Genomic DNA, 15,203 nt, shown 5'->3' on the forward strand with positions numbered 1-15,203 from the left:
TGAGTTAGTGGTTAAGGTTGTGTTAATAGTGGTGAGCTAGAAATACACATGAGGATTCAATGTTTTGTTTGTTTAAAAAAATGTGTGGCAAAGTCTTTAGTCAAATGGTTCATCTAACAGCTCATACAGGGGGGAAACCCTTTATCTGTACAGTTTGTGGTAAAGGCTGTGCTCACAGCAGTGATCTAAAAACTCACATGAGGACTCATACAGGGGTCAAGCTCTGTACTTGTACACTTTGTGGTAAAGGCTTTGTTTAGAGTGGTAATCTTAGCACTCACTTGAAGACTTATAAAGGGGAAAGGCCTTTTACGTGTACAGCTTGTGCTAAAGGATGAGGAGAAATGGGTATGCTAAAAACACGCACAGAGACTCATGCTGGTGTGTGTGTGTGTGTGTGTGTGTGTGTGTGTGTGTGTGTGTGTGTGTGTGTGTGTGTGTGTGTGTGTGTGTGTGTGTGTGTGTGTGTGGGGGGGGGGGGGGGTACTGATGTTAAAACAGAAGTCAATAATCTGACAATATCAACATGTCTGAATAAAATAAACACAATATGTTTTTAATGTATGTATGTATGCATGTATGTATGTATGTATGTATGTATGTATGTATGTATGTATGTATGTATGTATGCATTTATGTGTGCATGTATGTGTGCATGCATGTATGCATGTATGTATGCATGTATGTATCTGTATCATTTGTTAATTTAGTGCTAAAAATGTAGACCTTGTGGATGTCTCCAGTTTCTAGAAATGAAAATCCACAAAGCACTCATTTATAAAGGTTGAGTGTATGAAATGTATTGGACATCTGATAAAAAATAACGGTCATAGATATGTCTAAGCATTATTGACAAGCAGGTGCATAAATGCAGCCTAACACTTACAGCATGATATTTTGGATTGAACTGGTGGAACAGAATTAGTAATATACACCTTTTATACCATTTGCACATTGAGCGCATGCAGCATTCGTAATGGTTTCTCAATATTCCATTGTGTTTCAACAACATTCCTTCAGAATAACAAACAATCAAAGGGTAGCCTACTGTACAGAAATGGGTACTTACTGTAGATTAGATTTAGTCTACACCTCGCCGGCTTAGCTGAGTGTGACGTTGTAGGGGAGGTCTCCGATCAATTTGTATAGGCTATGCACTACATTGAACAGCATTTATCCATTTAGATAAATTATTAATGTTATTAAAACAGTTTTTGTTACACAGAAACATCATTTGTGTTGTATAGCTTTGTTTAAATGCTTAATTTATGTTTGAATGTGCAAAATAACCAATGGCTTCTGTTTACTCTAGTGGGTACTCTTTTATATCTGAGCTGGGGACCCCTCAAAATAATCATATTTGAACTGGGGACCCCCCAAAATAATCATATTTGAACAAACTGCCTCAAATCATGAACGCAGCTTGCCATTTCCATAAAATTGCACACACACATTCCCACTAGACAGAGGAAGAAATGCCACCCCTTTCACATTAGCCTGTTATAGCACCACCATCAGGTCTAATTTAGCAAAACACACTTTTGGAACAAAATGCTTCAAATCATGAATCCAGTGTCCGATTGAAAGGTCTAAAAAGAAATGACACCCTTTTCACATATTTCCCTATTATAGCGCCACCAGGAGGCCACAATAACCTACATGACCTGTGCTCTGAGGAGCACTTTTTCTAGTTTATTTTAATATAGCGTACAGCATATTTAAACCTAGCATTTGCATGCTTCTTATGGTCACACTCAGGGCCATGCCTAGGTTTTCCTGCTAAAACCCAACATTTAAAAGCTTCTTTAGCCTCTACATGTAGCTCATGAACATCTCAGATTATGTTGTTTAATCATTTTTTTTTTTAAAGGTTTGCTGCCATTAACTTAACATTGTACTATTATGTCATACATATTACACATGCAGGTCACTATAATGTATAACATTCTTACAGTTAATGTTTCCACATGTAATAGCCTCAACAGGTAAATCAATATTATTTAAGTACACATCAGTCAGTGACTTGTGATGTTGTAAGTCATCTTATGTGAGATTTGCCCAGTCCAATGTATCAGATTGTTTTGGACTACCATAGCTGGCCAGCTCAGGTAGACCCTCAACATTTATAGTCAAAGAGACAGGTATGTGATCTGCTGTGGTCAGACCATACAAGATCTCAACCTTCTATAAACTATCATGAGTGGCTGTAGCTATACAGTGATCCAGCCAGGATGTTGTGTGCCATGCTTCACTGATATAAGTGTAGCTGCCTACTGGCAACAGCACCTTTGTAAAAGGAAAGGACGCGAAGAACATTGTAGTCAAGTGCACTCTATGTCAGGCGGCGCCAGGGAGGTCGAGGGAACTCTCTACGGCCAAAAAAAGCACAAGTAACCTCAAGAAACACCTGTAAAAGATTCACTGAATATTTTAAAAAGCTTGTCAGCAAAATTCCTGTAAAAACTGATAAGGTAAGAAAACGTCCTATATTCTTATTTTCTTTTTTCTTAAAAATATATTATTAATCCAATATCTTCTATACATTTCCAGCATGTCCTACCAGACAGAAAGACATTCGCCAAAGAGCTGGACGAGGCATATGCTTTAATGGGGAAAGAGCTAAAGAAAACACTTGATGCACAGTTGTATGTGTCAACAACAGCAAACATATGGAGTGCTAATAACAAAAGTTTCATGGGGGTGACAGTAGCTCAACCTGGTCTATTTTCATTGCCTCCCCACTATAGATGTGCAGCCCATACACTTAATCGCATTGCCACCAATGAGGTTGATAAATGGCTGCCATCTAATTCAGAATCAAGGGCTGTGTATCGCAGTGCTTCAGCCAAATGTTCAGCGCTGTGGAACAAGACCAGCCGCTCCACAGCAGCATCAAGACCCTGGAGAAGCTCAGTGATCGAAAGCTGATTGTCCCCACTGTGACACGGTGGAACTCATTCCATGATGCATATTCACGGATCACAGCAATGGCCCTCGCTGACATCAATAACCTCGGCACAGATTTTAAGATTAAATGTGTGAACAGGGAATACCTGTTTCTCAAAGAATATTGTTCCGTTTTGAAGCCCTTCACGGTCGCACTGGACATTCTGCAGGGTGATTGATTAATTGATTGATTGATTGATTGATTGATGTACTACATGTACAACAGTACATGGAAGTACAAATTCACAATACAAGGTCTACTAAACTGGAAGGCTCATATAGCACTAAGCTTGTTGAAAATGAGATCCCCACGCACACAAATCATGATGACATATAAGAGACAGACGGATATACACACTACTATACAGAACGTTATACAATCAGCTTACAGGTTACTGGTATGAAAAAAAAATGTACAAGAGAAAAAAGAGGAAGAGTTCGGGGAGGGGGGGTTAGGTTAAGACTTCGACAGGGGCCATTTTCGAATTGCAGCCTCCTGAAGGTGTTTCTTTAGGGCAGTTTTGAAAGTGAATAGGGTTTTACACTCCTTTACTCCTTTTAGGGCATTCCACATTTTTGTTGAATAGCGTGAGAACGAGTGAATTCCCTTTGTTGAGCCAAATCTGGGTTGAACATGATCCGTGGAGCTGCCTCTGGTGTTATGATCGTGGACTTCATTTACATTTTGGAAGTATTTTGACAAATACAGGGGGATCCCAATGTTGTGGCGTATCTTGTAGACCAGGGGCCTGTTCCTCAAAAGGTGAATAAACTAAGCCTGGACTTAAGCCAAATCCAGACTTGACAAAGTCGGGTCCATATAAGCCTCGTTTATTCCGTTCCTCGAAGCAAAGCCAGGCTGAAAAGGAGCGACTTTGTCGAGCTAGGCCTTGTCAAGCCAGGCTATGTCCAGCCAGGATAATGAAGCCAGGCTTCACGTATTTCTATAAAAGACCATGAAAGTCGATAGCAGAATCCTTGAACTTGACCAATCATGGAGTCCAAAACCAGAGTGGCGTTCCTCTCTGTGGCTGAACAGCAGCATTGCAGCAGCTCATGAAATCATACAAGGAAGTAAAATCTAAAATGTATTATAAGCGAGAATAATAGAAGGAAACGCGACCGCAATAAATAGATCCAGGGAGAAAGCGTGGCAAAGTATTGCAAGCACAAACAGAGTGTGTGTGTGTGTGTGTGTGTGTGTGTGTGTGTGTGTGTGTGTGTGTGTGTGTGTGTGTGTGTGTGTGTGTGTGTGTGTGTGTGTGTGTGTGTGTGTGCGCGCGCGCGACGGGACGGGACGGCAACGGGACGCACGGGACGGGACGGGGGGGGGTTGACCGCGACTGGGGGCCGCGACGGGATGAGCGGGGGACAGGCGGACGGGGGGGACGGGGGGGGGCGGGACACGCAATAACCCCACATTTGCAAGACCACTTTGGTAGAGGTTTGGGTTGTGTAGTTACCTTGCCATCATGATGTAACTCCAAAGGTGGACAAGAAATAAAAAATAATTTCTCCATTGACTAGAAATTGATAATTTAAAATATGCTCCTCATTGACTTACATTCAGTGAAAAAAAAATCTGTTATTATCAAACATCTAACAACAATATGAACTATAGTGTTAACAGAGTGACAATGACATCACATGAGTCATTGTGAAACAATTATGATTCATGGTCACACACTATTTCAGTAATATAATGAATTTGATTATATCTGATTGTATTTATTTCATTTTATTTGAATGCAAGGTCATTAAAATGAGTCCATATTCAAACACATGTGTTGAATTAACTGTGGACAAACTTGAAGAACAAGGCACTGGATTAAGTAAGCTTGGCTGTTAGCCTGCTCCTGACCAGGCTAACTTCACAGCTAAATTGCCATGGTAACTAAGGTAGGCTTGCTTCAATTCTCTTTTGAGGAATCGGGTCATGGCTAAACTTAGCCAGGGTGAACTGGCTAAACTAATCTTCAAGCTAATTCAGCTTTTGAGGAACCGATTCAGCCCTAATCCTGGCTAAATTAAGCCAGGATAGGTGTTAAAGCCAGGATTAAGATCTAATTCCATTTTGAGGAACAGGCCCCAGGCCCATTGTAAGTTGCTGTACTCAGTCCTCAACCCTAAGCCATCCAATCCTAGCAAAGTGAGCAGGGGTTAGATGGGTTCGGTGTTAGAGGCCAAAAGGATACTTGTTATTATGGGACGCTTCAACCAGCACTAGAAATTCTGATGGCCAAAACCATGGCATTGAAAAATGGCCTATCGCAAATGACCTCTGGACTGCCTGAGGCAATAGTGGGGGCAATTAGAAGTCGATTTGCGGGGACTCTCGACTCTAAGGATGCGTTGCTGGCCGCTGTCTCGCTGCCCAAGTTTAAATTGCGCTGGGTAAAAGAAGAAGACAGAAGAGATCACATTAAGCTCTGTGTCGCAAACTTGAGCCTGCACCGCCCACCAATAACCCGACGAGAAAAACTTCCATGCCTTGTTGTTCTTCTATATGAACCTGCTTAGGCTTTTTTTGTATTAATAGGCTCTAAAGTGTGTTTGTTTATTAGCCGAGGTCTTTGTATTTTGCACATGACCGAAATGGTCCACTTTTTCTAGGCCTATTGAAGAAAAAGTAACAAGTAGTATTAACTCTTGCTCAGACAGTAATATGTAAAAAAAAATCTAATACTTTAAAATGAAGCTAATAAGTACTAAGTAATCTATTAAAAACATAGTACACAGTAACTTGCCCAACACTGATCCTGTGTAGTCCGTGCCAGAGAATTATATACTGCTGTTATGTCATCCTTTTTAAGCTACCTACCAAGCAGACGGGGTCAATTACAGCAAGTATGTAATTTATGTATATCAACACCCCTCTATCCCTCTCTCTCTTTTTCTGGCAGACTCTCATTTATGTTATGTTATTTTGTACGATTTTATTAAAGATACATTATATTCTCATAATCATGAATGTGAATTGAAGAAACATACATACTTATTTGGACAAGTTTGTAATAGCAGTCACTCAAGATACTAGTCTTTATAGTTTAGTTTATAGATATGACCAAGATGATATGTTTCCCCACACACCAACACGTTTTGTCCTAATGAACAATAACCTTCATTCATTCCTTCATTCTATATTCCTCTTGTTATCTGTTTCGTAGAGAGTGGAATTTGCCTTTTAGCTGGTTGGAAACCCGCCCTGCCTGAGTGTGTCCAGCATTGGATCTCCTAGGCCCTGTTTCGGCGGTCCCTAAAAACCCAAGCAACGATAGACAAGGACAAGTTGGACAGACTGTGGTATTACCCACCTCTGGCTCAGGGCAGACAATCTGGTAGGATCCCTGTATTAGAGGGGTACTTATGGACACCGCCCGTTGCTCTGGATGCCCAAGAAGCTGTGGGGAGTGACGCTGCTCTGTCTGCATGCAGGCTTTGGGTCAGAGCTTCTTGGTGCTGGCATGCATCAGAGGATCAGGCAGGTGGTAGGTGTGAGTGAATGCTTCTACATGGGATCTGAATATCTGTCCTGTAGGGCCTGCAAGACAAAGGTCATCGCCTGGAGCCACACAGTAGTCTCCCAGCTCAACATTGGCCACCGAGTTCTGTTCCCATGCCTCCTGACATACAAGCTGGGGTGCGACATCCAGGTTGTGCGCATGATGCGTCAGTGAGGCCTGGGAAACAGCAGCAGCCAGCTTCAGAGGCAGTTGGAGGTGCAGCATGCTGAGTCCTGGCTTGGCAAACAGATTCAGTTCCTCACAGACTACAGGCCACTAACGTCTACCAATGAGCACGGGCAGGTCATCATGTCTGTGCTCACAGCAACAGCCACAGTCTTGTGGGGCGGTATACAGGCGCTGGGATGCCACCCCATGGCACTTCATGAGGAGTCCCATCCTCTCTGCAGGAGCTTCATGGCCCGGCTCAGCCACTGCATCTTTGGGTGGGATGCGACTGACTTGGACCGACTCAGAAAAGCCAAACGTGCAGAGCTTGAAGCAGCCCACCAGCGTCCCACAGAAACTTATGTGACATGCCACATCAGAGATGCAGCTTCACTGCAGAAGGGCTGTCCAGGAACCCATGGAGGTGGAGACCATGCCGAAGCAGTGCATAGAGGCATAATGACGGAGAGAGGGGTCACAAACCCTCGGTCAACCTCTCATCAACACCCAGAGGATGAAGATGGTCTTTGAGACCCACGGCAAGCACCTCCCCTGCCTACAAGACCCATTAGATTTTCCGCTGTACACACAGACTAGAACGCTGAAGAAAGGTGGGCATGTGCTTTCCAAATACCGCCGGTGTGCCAGAGGCTCAACTTCCCTGGAGAGTTTTCATCTGCACATGAACCGATTCATCCCAGGTGAAAGGGGCACACATTAACAGTGCTCATTCACACTTAAAATACAACTGTGAAGACAACAAAAATAAATACATTAATACATTAATTAAGTAAATGTGTTCACACTGTAATCACAAAACATAATTGTAATACTTGCTATATTAAGATATTTACCAGCAAGGAATCACATTGCAAATACAATTTTTCGGGAACCCTGGCAAGTGACACCTTTTTCCAGGCATATCTGCTTGATGGTCTCGCTCGGTAGAATGAAGATGTAGTTAATTATGTAATTATTATTATTTATTTATTTATTATTTTGATGTGTTTTTAGGTAGGTACATAATCATTCCTGTCAGTGACATGCTTTTTTGGTCATTTAAGGAGAGCTTATAGGGGGAATATCTGTTTGTCCAAACTGTTGACGTGATGGAGGACTACAAGTTGTTCCTCACAACGCTTGAGACTCGACGTTACAGAGAACCTTACTGTTGCCTGGGCTGGTCCAGGGTCATTGGACATGGATGATGATGATGTTGCCTCCCTGGACCAGTGGTGGAAAAAGTACTCACATTTTTGACTTAGTAGTAAGTAAAAAAGTAAAAGTATCAATACTGCAATATAGAAATACTCTGTTACAAGTAACAGTCCAGAATTCAAAATGTACTTGAGTAAACGTACAAAAGTATTGGCATCAAAATGTACTTAAAGTGCCAAAAGTAAAAGTACTCATTATGCAGATTGTCCCATTCACAAGTTCAAAATGTATATAAATATTTTGAAAATAGCAGATCTACAAGCTCTACAGTGTGTGTTGCATCGCGACGCATTGAGAGCTTGTAGATCGGCTATTTTCAAATAGCCAAAATGTATATAGGGCTGAAGTGGTTAATGTATGTTTTGTGATAATAATCTAAATCTACAAAGTAAGTAGTAACTAAAGCTGTCAAATAATTGTAGTGGAGTTAAAGTACAATATTTGCCTCTGAGATGTAGTGGAGTAGATGTAAAAGTATTGAAAATGGGAAATACCCCAGTACCGTAAAAAATCCTCAAAAGTGTACTTAAGTACAGTACTTAAGTAAATGTACTTTACACCACTGCCCTGGACACAATATACGCTCCACAGTCCACTCCATCAGCTGCTAGCCGCAGCGTCACTCCAGCTACAGTCACAGCACTGCCTGAGGAGTCTACTACTGTTGGTACGTTTCTATTTAATTGTCAAAAGTGCCAGTAATTGAGAGTTGTATTTTGATTAAAACATTAACAATCTATATTACATAGATACCCCCCCCCCCCCTCTAATTTGTTCTTAGCTCCCCAGCAAGACACCGCCAGCTTGACTGTTACAGAACCTGATGCCCGCCTGAGTCTGCAGCAACCCTTGGCTCCGAGCCAGAGCCTTCAAACCTCCAGAGATGCAACGGGAGGCATGCGTTAATCCGACAGACCTTTTCTCCGACTATGTGGCATCCGCGTGCGGTTAGGGTTAGGGTGCGGATTGCACCCAGATGCAACACTGCTTTCCACTCCAGGTCAGAGGTCAAAACATGAACGAAGAACTCACACTCACACTACACTTGTGTGGAGTGTGGAAATGTGTCTTGTGTGGAGCCCATAGCGGTATAACGCTAACATTATATTTTCATTAATGTTCTCTCTCTGTTTAATGTAGGACTGTTGGGCCTGACAATGTTGAGGGCTTCCAAGCTGTCCAGAACTTTGCAGCGTTCTTACTCCAATTAAAACAAGAACGATGCCTTGTCCAGAGAGGAGGTGGACAAAGTCGGTAGCCTATGGGAGTGTTTGTCAGAATATGACAAAAAAGCGGCAAAGTTCGACCCACATTTCCCACAATAAATGTGGTTATGCCTGGTGTGGAGTATACAAAACGGTACGTACTATGTTTTGTTGAGCAAGCATGACAATGTTGCGTGCTATTATATCATTTCTTGTACTAACACTAATGTTGCTCAATACCTTTACAGGTCTTTTGCAGGACTGGGCATACCACCAGCGTCACCTACTGTACATGCACTCGGTATAAGCACTTTGTGTCAAAATCTGTGAGGAGTTCAGTGGAGACAGGTGTGAGGGTGGAAAAAGGATGCCACGTTGGACTTTGGCCACCGGCTTCGAATGCTATCAATGCATTGAATGGGAGATTATCACGTTTTATCAGACCATTGAATGGGCGAGTAGGTGACGAGTAGGCGATACACGGACCTACCGCGATTTGTCAGACCATTCATTGGGCGTAATCAGGAGCTACTGATCTACTTTGGAGGCGGAGCAGTCCCCACAACAATATTTTCGATTCTGTGCCTATCGGTACATAACTCCAACGGCGCTGAGTAGGCTCAGGCGAGCGTCGCACCGCTCAGGACGGCAACTCGGTCGCTTTAGCTACCTCGGTGGTCCTTCGCGGGGCTCCAGCTCGCCTGAGACTGCGCGCCTCCGTCATGGTCCAAAACCAAAACCGAAACTCGACTATTTAAGTCATCTCCGTTGGTAGGTCAGTATGTCTTCATAACACCCAATGAATGGTCTGATGAATCGCGGGTAGGTAAGTAGGTCGCCTACTTCGCCCATTCAATGGTCTAATAAAAGGTGATAATGTCCCATTCAATGCATTGATAGCATCCGAATCAGGTGCTTTGGCACACAAAGCATACAGACACATCCGGCAGCTCATTACAGACAATCACGAGGTGAAGCAGAGAACCTCTAGCCTGGGATCCAGCCTGATTCGCTACGTTCGGCGGAGTTTTTTCTCTCTCTCCGCTTATCAGTCTGGAATGAACCCCATTGACTCGTTTTGCAGAACTACACTGGAACTACATATGTTACGTTAGGCAACGTCGTTGCTGATTGGATGTTGTTCAAACGAATGACGAATCATAACGATTACACAGTTTTTTTTGTCCCGCCCCGCACCACAGACCAATCAGAAGCCACGGCACGATTCGAAACGTTTGTCATGTCCCGCCTCCCTTGGAGATAGGAGGCATTCCAGACTGAGAAGCGAAGACAGAAAAAAAAGTCCGCCGAACGTAGCAAAGCAGGCTGGATACCAGGCTAGAGAACCTCTGTCCAGCTCCCGTTGATGAATAGTAAAACCGTTGCTACTTGGTGAGTTGATGAACACTTAACCTAGTGAGGCAACACATTACTTTCCGTGCTATTTTCTGTTTACATACAATCACTGTGTTTCTTCACACATCAGACAGTGTGGCGGAAGGACATGATAAAAGACCCGTGACTTGCATATTACACTTGCGCTACACAAAGAAATTAGACTTGCAATATTTTCAGGTACAACCAACGACAAGATAGAATAGACAGGAGTGTGCTGGAGCAAGGCATCCCTAGGGCAACAAACCCAGTTGTGAGCCCAGAGAGCCTGCCTCCTGCAGTTCAGAGGAAAGACAGACCCTGGGCCTGTATGCCGACCAGTGCTGTGGAAAAAAAACATGTGTTTGCTCTCCCCGCTGACACTGCAGGGACGGCCCTGGGAAAAAAGAGAAAGAGGCCAGTGGTTCCATGGGCCTGCAGTGTTAGGTCACCTTTCCTTGCAGCCCTTGAGAACACTCTCCCAGCATCCACACCGGCAGCTAAACCACATGTGCTACAACCTCTGCTTCCGGCACTACAACCTCTGTTGCCTACTCCCGAACCTGCACTACGACCTCTCTTGCCCCCAGCATCCTCACCAGCTGTCCAACCTCATGTGCTGCGACCACGACTACTCCTCCCGGCACTGCGACCTCTCCTGCCTGCTCCTCAACCTCTCCTCCATGCCCCCCAGTTTCTGGTTCCGGTAGCTGTTCCAAGACCTACTAGGGAGATTGGAGTTCAAAAGTCTGATTGCCTGAGGAAAGAAAGTGTTCCGACAGAAAGGATGCGGAACACTTTCTTTCCCCAGGCGATCAGACTTTTGAACTCCAATCTCCCTAGTAGTAGATGAACTTTGGGAGGTGCATGCATTCTTATGCATTAGAATAGATGAGATGAACTATAGATGAAATTCATTCAGTGTTAATATATTGTTTTTTATCTGGGTATGCTTATTTTTATAATGTATAAATTATATTATCTATTTTATTATATTATATATTTTTGGATGAACTTCATATTGCTGACCCCATGGCCACGGAAGCTACAATTATGTACGTTCCCTCAGAAGTACTTGTATATTCCGTATTGTTCAATAAAAAGCATTTTACTCCATTGGCCATTTTTCTCCATATGCTTTCAACTATGCAACCCTATCGGTTGGGAGGTGCATTGCTTTCTGAAACATAATTAACTATGAGAAAATGACCGCCGATCGAATTAAAATGTTTTTTACCCAATGTGTCGTGGACTTATATTAGCATGCACATTTGTTTTCCATCACGATTCCATCTTTTAAGCATGTTGAATAATGATAGGAATGTTAGGGAGTTGGCTAGATCTTCCCTGTTCCTTGATCTAAGGAGACGCAAGGTCCCTATAGCCAGGGAGTCAGAGCCCCACTTTCTTGGATTCAAAAGGACACCCAATGAAAAACTGGACACTCACTCCCCGGGTTTTGGAGTTTCCTCGGACTGGTCGGAGTTGAACGATCTTTGTGTCCAAACTAGAGTGTCTCGAGAATGGGTGCGGTCTGACTCGGAGACTGTGAGGGTTTCAGAGGACATGATATTCATAAACATGGCTATGCCAACTCAAACCAGCCCCAAAGACACAATGCCAGCACTAATTGACCCCACTGAATCCGAAAAACAGAAAAAAGGAGGCAGACTTTTTCGGCAATACAGATTTTCAAAAATGTAAAAAGCACGAAGTGACGCGTTGTGATCTTGTATATCTGCTATTTTTGAATAGCCAACGCTAAAATCTTCAATGACACAGATGCCTTCCCGGTTTTAATAATAATAATAATAATAATAATAATAGCTTGAATTTATATAGCCTAGCGTCTTTCATTAACCCAAGGACGCTTTACACCAAAAGAAAAAAGAACAACCAACAAACAAACAACAAAGCAACAAACAACTATATACCATAAGCCTGAGAGAATAGGTGTCTTTTCAAGGCAGCCTTAACCCTTTAACTGCCAGAGATTATTTCTGAAAATTTCTAGCCAGTGCCAGAGATTTTTCATTGAAAAACAAAAAAGTACTTAGGAGCAGAGATGAATATTTTTTAAGTTTTAAGTTAAAAAGGAAGTGGATAGACCCCTATATCTTCGATAAATCATATATCCTTGGTCTTTGGGTCAAATTGGACCAAAAAAAAAAAAAAAAAAAACTTTTATTTTGAATTTTTTTTCACTTCACGTAGATCTACGCGATTGGCACGTGGCGGCTTTAAATAGGTTCACGTAGATCTACGTGATTGGCATGCAATGGGTTGAGTCCAGAGTTGGAACATGGCGAAAGTTAACCTGACTCCGCCAGATGGAAGAATCTTGCTTCACACATTTGTTTCACAACCTACTTCTATCGGTGACCTCGGTAGCCCAACCGCTGAAGAGGGCAGTCCCTTTTTTCGAGTTACTTGGCAGGTGATTGGATGGGACCATCTGTCTTATCACCGTCTGGGCGTGCTAACTCCAACCAATCATATTGACGTGTCTACATGACATAAAGTAGCTGCGCAACTTGTAGTGTACATTGTTCGTGGTAGCGTAGTGAAAGAACTACATGGAACAGGCGCTTCTCGATGCCGTCACACTGGTCTCGCCAAGATCCCGCCCGTAGCTGCCGCTGCTGGTTCGACTGGGCGCGGGTCGGTTAAAACTCCAATCTCTGAGCGATCCCAGATGGAGGCTGTACTGTAAACTTGTGAACTCAATACCGCCCCATCTGGCGGAGTCAGGTTACCATAAAGTCCCCCTATTTAATTAGATTACAAAAGAGATGTTTGCCTTAACAAAAATACCTCTACAAAGACACGCACGCACACACACACACACACACACACACACACACACACACACACACACACACACACACAGAGTTAGGATGAAGTGATGACACGCCATAAGTCTCTCAGGCACGTTCCAAATATGTACTATGATAATTAGACGGTCCAAACCAGTAGTTCCAAAACGTTTTGCCTCAAGACCCAAAAGAGAAATTAAACATTTACCCAGGACCCAAATGAGTGAAAATAGCAGATCTACAAGCTCAAAACGCATCGCTTAGAGCTGCTTTGTGAGCTTGTACTAAACATTTTAAAAATACACATATTACGATTTATTTTATTTTATTCATTAATTACTTTGATTTTTTTTAATTGTTTTTCATTGATGAAAAGTTTTTCATATTTTGAAATAATATAGATAGATTTTATTAAATCTAGGAAAAAAAAGGTGATAGTTACTTGTGACCCCAAAGAATTGGTCCGGGACCCAAACATGGGGTCCCGACCAACTGTTTGGCAAAGAGTGGTCCAAACAACACAATAAAACGCACCTGGTCAGCACTATTTTACAGCATTATTGCAGGCATTGGTGAATATATTGAGTGAATGAATTGAATTAATTCATATAATAATGCATTGTTTTTTTTAGTTTTTTTAATCAAATAGGGCCATGCTCATTGTTCTATCAAAACCTATGAGTTGCTTAAAGGATAAAAAAAAATACACAATTTGTTATTCCATCATCAGATTCAGATTAAACTTTATTGTCAAAACGGGTGCGACCAACTCCAATCATTTGCAGTTTCAAGAAAGGGTTAAAAAATAGAGAAAGAAAAATACAAGTAAAACAAGTCAGAGTCAAAACATCACATTGGATGTATGCATTCAAATCAATTACCTTAAAACAATCTTTCCATGAGAGATTCCTCTGCTTAATTATCTATGACATGTATAGCTGTCCAATAAAAGTTTTCACCCTATATGAATCCTTGCAGTATATATTCAGATATGCATCTAGACCAACACATTTGACACAAAGTGAAACTAAGTGTTTTCCCCCCCTGTATGAGTTCTCATGTGTCTTTTTAGATCGCCTTTTTGACTACAGCCTTTGCCACAAACTGTACAAGTAAAGGGTGTTTCCCCTGTATGAGTCCTCATGTGTCTTTGCATGTGATTTTGACTACGAAAACCTTTGCCACAAACGCTACATGTAACAGACTTTTCACCTGTATGAATCATCATGTGTCTTTTAGTATCTTCCATTCGACGAAAGCGTTTGCCGCAAAAGCTACATGTAAAGGGCTTCTCACCTGTATGAGTCCGCATGTGTGCTTTTAGATGAGTAGTTGAACTACAGCCTTTGCCACACACTGTACAAGTAAAGGGCCTTTCCCCTGTATGAGTCCTCATGTGTGTGTTTACAGAACTCACCTGACTAAAGCCTTTACCACACACTGTACAAATAAAGGGTTTTTCCCCTGCATGAATCATCATGTGTCTTTTTAGAGCACCCTTTCGACGAAGGCCTTTGCCACACACTGTACAAGTAAAGGATATTTCCCCTGTATGAGTCCTCATGTCTATTTTTGTAGTATCCAATTGACTTAAGCCTTTGCTAAACATTTTACAACTAAAGGGCTTTTCCCTTGCATGAATCATTGCATGTCTTTTTAGATGATACATTCGAATAAAGCCTTTGTCACACACTTTACAGGTGAAGGGTTTTTCCCCAGTATGAATCATTGCGTGTTTATCCAGACTTCTCTCCTTGGTCTCCTCCCAATCATTACAGTCTTCAGCGTCAGATTCAGAAGAGTCTGGAGAAAGGAGCCGGTCATCATTAGTTGGCTGTGATGTTCCACAGTCCTCTACATTAGCGCTTGTTTTCATGTATCCAGTTGAGGTGCTGGCTAGAGGCTCTGTCCTCATGGGTGTTGTTTGAACACCCTTTAGACTGGTCCTGTATCCACAAATGTGTCTTTTAAGA

General features: G+C 42.4%; 1 protein-coding gene across 1 annotated transcript in view; it reads right to left on the reverse strand.

The window, feature by feature from the left end:
• Window positions 1-15,203, reverse strand: part of LOC311042284 (uncharacterized protein) — a 36,444-nt gene that overhangs the window by 9,681 nt on the left and 11,560 nt on the right. The window lies entirely within an intron of this gene.

The sequence above is a fragment of the Gymnoscopelus microlampas genome (genome assembly GCF_963454915.1).
Source record: "Gymnoscopelus microlampas genome assembly, chromosome: 3".
Lineage (NCBI taxonomy): Eukaryota > Metazoa > Chordata > Actinopteri > Myctophiformes > Myctophidae > Gymnoscopelus > Gymnoscopelus microlampas.